The sequence below is a fragment of the Ananas comosus genome, linkage group 11 (assembly GCF_001540865.1).
Source record: "Ananas comosus cultivar F153 linkage group 11, ASM154086v1, whole genome shotgun sequence".
Taxonomy (NCBI): Eukaryota; Viridiplantae; Streptophyta; class Magnoliopsida; order Poales; family Bromeliaceae; genus Ananas; species Ananas comosus.
In genome coordinates this window covers 2,259,764-2,265,113 of record NC_033631.1, presented here as the reverse complement: position 1 = coordinate 2,265,113, position 5,350 = coordinate 2,259,764, and the positions used below count along the sequence as shown (strand labels likewise).

Below are 5,350 nucleotides of genomic sequence, written 5' to 3'. Positions count from 1 at the left end.
TAGATAGTTCCAATAGGATAGATCATACCTAACGGAGCCGATCGTCGAATCGGATGTCCTATCATCGAAAACAACTTACAAGCACGGGGCCTCCCGTACTTTCGAAAGTACCGGAGACGGACTCTATACCATATATATACTATAATATAATATATAGTATATATATAAGGCGATAACTAAATCCTATTAAATGAAGATAATAAATTCTAATTTATCTCTAAATCCAATCAAATAAACATAATCAAATAATCGGACAACAAAGAGAAAAAAAAACACAAAATTTTTCAAATAACCATAAATATAAAAACGGAGGTTGAACAATTAAATTTAGGTCCCAAAGTCCGCCGGAATGGCTAAAATCTTGGGCTGGTGCTAAAATCGAATACTCGGTGAAAAGTTATGACCGTTTAAAGATTTCTGACATCGATTGTAAAAATTATCCGAACTCAATAAAATTTTCGACTCAAATTAGTTGAGTCGCATTTTTCTAAAAACTCTAACACCAAATTAGCCGCATCATAAATCCTAGGATTTTGAGAATATTTGAAAGAATTTTTTAAAATCAATAAGGGTATTTTGGTCAAACAGAAGTATATTAGATATTTTTGAAATTTTGGACGGTATATTGGGGCTTAGAAGGATATTTTTATAATTTCAGAATAAATTTAAAAATTTTAAATCATAATCCAGAGTAAATAACCAAAAGCCAATTTTGATTTATCTCTCTATTTCCAAAATACCCTTCAACCGATAGGGATATGTGTGAAATAAATTGAAAATCACGGAGGGCATTTTGGTCAACAGGGGTTATACTAGATATTTTCAAAGTTTTGAATGCTATATTAACGTATTTTGGAAATTTTGAAGGGTATATTAGATATTATCTCTGTACACAAATACGAATCCGAATATATGGATATTAAACAGATACCAAATTTAATAACTATATTTGATAAAAATGAAATTTAAATACTAATTGAATTGGGAATTAATACAAAGACGAATTAAATTTTCAGATTTTAAAATTGCTGCAACAAGAAATTGCTAGGCAAATTGGTTAAAAAACATATTTTTTCAAATTTCAAAATACTTTTACTCAAAAAAAAAAATCATACAAATTCCTCTTTTTTCTTTTCACATTTTCACTGCGAATTTTTTTTTTATACATATATTAGTAATATTTTTTATACCTCAGGAGTAAAGTTTGAATCACTTAGCTCCAATTTTTTTTTTTTTTAAATCTCCAAGCTATATCTGGGATTGCTTGTAAAATGCGTTACATGCAGTGAAAAAATTACAATTTGACCTACAAATTTTTATTTAATATAAAGTAACCCATCTAGTCAAAATTGTTAGCCTTGAAAAAAGTTTGGCTAAATTATAAAAAAACCCCTTATAAACACTCACTTTTTCACTCTTCCTTTCTAACTTTCAAAAACCTATATTTTATCTCCTTAACATTTCAGTTGTTTACATTTAGCCCCCAAACGTCAGGGTTCCATGACTATTACGTTCATTTCTTATAATTTATATCAAAAATGCCCCCTCAAAATGACAGAAATATATTAAAAATTATTTTTTCTTATAGAAGAAATAAGGGCGATTTGATCATTTTACTCTCTCTATTAAAGTTTTAAGAAAAAAAATATAAGTTTTGAAAGTCAGGACGGATATTTGTATGGAGGTTTTCTGTAATTTACCCAAAAAAGCATTCATCAAGTTTTGAGTTAGTGGGTCAAATTGAAAAAAGTAAAAATAATAATGGCTTTTTTGTGATTTCATTCCCAAAGTTAAAAAGGGGCAAATTCAAACTCAAACATGCACTTCAAAACTTTAAAAATATCACAAATCCCCCTTCAAAGTTGTTAATATAAGTGTTGGTCCTCAAAATCCATAAATTGTATTATAAACACCCTCTCTGCAAATGTTCGTTTAAATACGTCTAGTTAATACAGATAAATAAACAAATTTACTCGAAAATAATAATTTGCCCCTTTTAACTAATTTTATTTAATATTTTGCCTACATGAAATGGCTGCACAGTCCCCCGGGGACGCCGACAAATCCGCCATATACAAGAGAATTTCTCCGGTATACGAAGCGTAGCTGAACCTGTATAAACATACAATACTACAAGCAGTAGTATCGAGCTGAAGTAAACTATAAACAAGCAGGTAGAAATAACAAACATTATATACATACAACAGCCACGGATACAAAAGAACACTACTCGCTCCAGCGAGTTCAACTGTATGTACAAAAGCGCCCGAACAAAAACTGTCACTACCTGCAGCGGGAGTCCTCTAGCACTGTACTCGAAGGGTAGGCTCTAACTCGCCACGCCTTTCCCGCGGTCCGCCTCAGAAGGAGCAGCAGCCGAAACAGAAGGCCCTGCAACAACGGTGGAGGAAAGAGGGCGTGAGAACTACTATAAAAACAAGTAGTCCTCAGTGGGTGCCGCCCTAAGCAACATCGGTCCGCCCACTAAGTCTACAGGGTAAGCAAGATAGAAGAAAATGAAGCTGGAAACTCTCTACAGCTACAAGTCGCTATGCTATCATGCCCAGAACTAACACCTATAGACTCAAGTCAACTAGACCCAATCTGAAGGGGACTGTGAACGCACCCATCCCTGGGACTGTGAACGCACCCGTCCCGTGCCCGGTTGTGACTGCACAGCTACCCCCACTCTAAACCTCAGTGGAGAGCAAGTCCAACCTGCACTACCCGACACCGACGCGAAAGCACAAAGCCTAACTCCGGAGTGGCACTCGGGGGAGCTACCCAGCCGAGTATGCAGCGTAGCTCTGTCGAGCTCAATCAGGCCCTAACCAGCCAAACCCAAGTAACCAAAACCGACTTTGGGGCCCACCGCCTGCCCCGACGGCGCCCGACACCCCGTAACAGTCTACACTCAGCTAGTATAAGCTCGGCGTCCCAGCACGAGCACAAACACAAGCTACACTATCCTGGGTATCCATCGCACAAAGCCCACGACGATACAATGCAACACGGCTCCTAGAGCTAAATCCGGCAGTGTATGTAAATGACGATCAATTCGGGGTTTTCTCCTAAGTCAAATCCAAGTCCAACAAGTATCAATTATCACCACTCACTAAGCATGCTCCCAATTCAGGTTTTTAATATACTAATCCATGAATTTGAGCTACCTCGTTTAGTGTTCAACGAATAAAGCATACAAGTCGACTAATATGTACTTAGAGGCAAAACCGATGAACCCACCTCTCAAGCAACTCCTGGCAGCGAAGAAAGTGGCCCGGATCCAAATTGATCCCTCGCTGGTCCGTCGAAGTCCCCGGTTCTCCTGCTGCGAAGAGGTAAACCCAATTACACTCAAAATCACGAAATCTGTCCAGAAAACAGTAGCGAAGAAAGCGTTAAATCCGACCAAGCTAACCTCATCCAAATTCAGCAAACAAGAGCTCTGAAGCTTCGTCTCGAAGTCACGGATCCAATGGCCCAGGTTTCGCTGAATTCCGACGCTCCTACGCAGAGAACGGGCCAGAATACGAAACGTCGACGCTGGAACCTGCGAAACAGCATCTCTGAAATCTGCTCGGCAAACAGCAGCCTAGTAAAACTAGGGTTCGATAGGGAAAACCTGCTCGAAAAATCACGATCTTGGGCTCAGAATCTTCGTCTCGAAGTCGCGAATCTAGCACGCCAAATTTCGTCGCGTTTCGACACTCCTACACAGAGAACTAGATAAAACACGGCGGGTCGATGCTGGAATCAGCAATCAGCACTTCAGAGTCTGCTCGGCAAACAGCAACTCAGTAAAAAGGGATTTCGACAGAGCAAACCTTCTCCAAATCGGGTGAGTAAGGATCCTATGGATTCGTCTCGAAGTCTCGGTTCCAACGAATCAAGTTGCGTCAGGTTCCAATGCTCCTGTGCGGAATACGAGTCAAAACTCTGTGGGTCGATGCTGGAATCAGCAGCAGCAGCAGTGCAGTTCGAAAATCGTAGAAGTTTAAAGCCATAAAAGCGATCTCGAGGAGCCACTCACCTCGACAAACCCTCCCTGCGAGCAGCACCTCGTCGAAAACTCGCTCGATCCGCTCCGCGGCGCGTCGTCGACGAAGCTCGAGCTTCTCTTGAGCTCCTCCAACACTCTAGGTTGCTAAGGGAAGTAGAAGGAGAGGAAGAAGAAGCACAGCAGCAGCAGCAGCATGAAGAAGCTCCCCTCTCTCTCTCCTCTCTGCTCCAAGGTAAGGGTTAAAGGGGGGTGATGTGACAAGATGGCCAAAAAGTCAACTTGCATCCTGCTTCCACTTTGTACCGGTACAGTTCACTGAAAATCTGCTATTTCGCAGATCTTCAAGATACACGCTGCTCTCAAGTTCCCACAAGGCCCGTTTGGCGTCCACTTCGAGCCAACGCGACCCGGACTTGTCCCGACACTCTCCAGAGCTGTCGACAAGCCTCAGCTAAAACTCCAGGTCTCTACACTAAATCCTAAAAACCCTAAAATTCTAAAACCGTAAAACCCTAAACATAAACCCTAAAACTCTAAGAAAACATTTGTGTTTCTGTTTTTCTTTTCGACAGTTTCTACAAGGATATTAGGTCCGTAAAAGCGGATTTCTTTTCTTGCTATAGCTAGTTAGTTATTGAACTCATCTTTCTAGCAAAATTAAACAGAACGAAAAGAAAATTTACCTCAAACGCCTCGTTTGGTTCGCGTCTGTTTTTCTGTTTCCCCAAACTCAAATTCTGTGCGAGCGAGAGCACTGGCAGATGATGGACTGCTTGTGATCTACAGATCCATGTTCCTTCTTTGGCAGCGAAAAAAAAAAAACAAAAAATAAATACTTAACAAGAAGAGCGAAGTTTATTGCCGACGCAACCAAATCCGTGTAGTTTGAGTTTATACAAAGCAATACAAAACAAGGCCTAAATTCTCATTTTTCTGCCGCAAAACTCAAAATGATGTGTAAATAATGTCAAAACTCCCCGAACACAGCACGGCAATAAAAGAAGATTAAGAGTTGGAACTTATTTACACTTCCAATAGACAATGTAGAGCATTTTCCGGAGAGACGTAGAGCGCGCAAATGACAGCAAAATCAAGAAGACCACAATGCCAAACTAGAACTGAAGTTTCTCGCTATTCGACAGATAACAACATATTTACCGACTAGTGTGTCGACATGTTACGTGAACAGCGATTTCCTTACTTACGAACCGGCTACAAGAAACTCAAAATGATCATCTACAAACCAGCATATATCGTAAAAAATAGCAACTATTCTTGATTCTTGAATCAGAGAGTATGCGAAAAGTGCCTTCACATGGTTCCAACAATTGACGCAAATCCTCAGAAGTA

At 39.9% G+C, this 5,350-nt stretch overlaps 1 long non-coding RNA gene across 4 annotated transcripts; it reads right to left on the bottom strand.

The window, feature by feature from the left end:
* Positions 2,194-3,885, bottom strand: LOC109717232. 4 transcript variants are annotated; one of them, XR_002218125.1, is made up of 5 exons: positions 3,825-3,885; positions 3,623-3,722; positions 3,419-3,550; positions 3,244-3,328; positions 2,194-2,391 (listed from the first exon to the last, which is right to left on the bottom strand). It is a non-coding gene; the product is annotated as an uncharacterized LOC109717232 (long non-coding RNA). The 4 variants fall into 4 exon arrangements; XR_002218126.1 differs by having other exon boundaries at positions 3,623-3,710; XR_002218123.1 differs by lacking the exons at positions 3,623-3,722; positions 3,825-3,885 and having other exon boundaries at positions 3,419-3,616.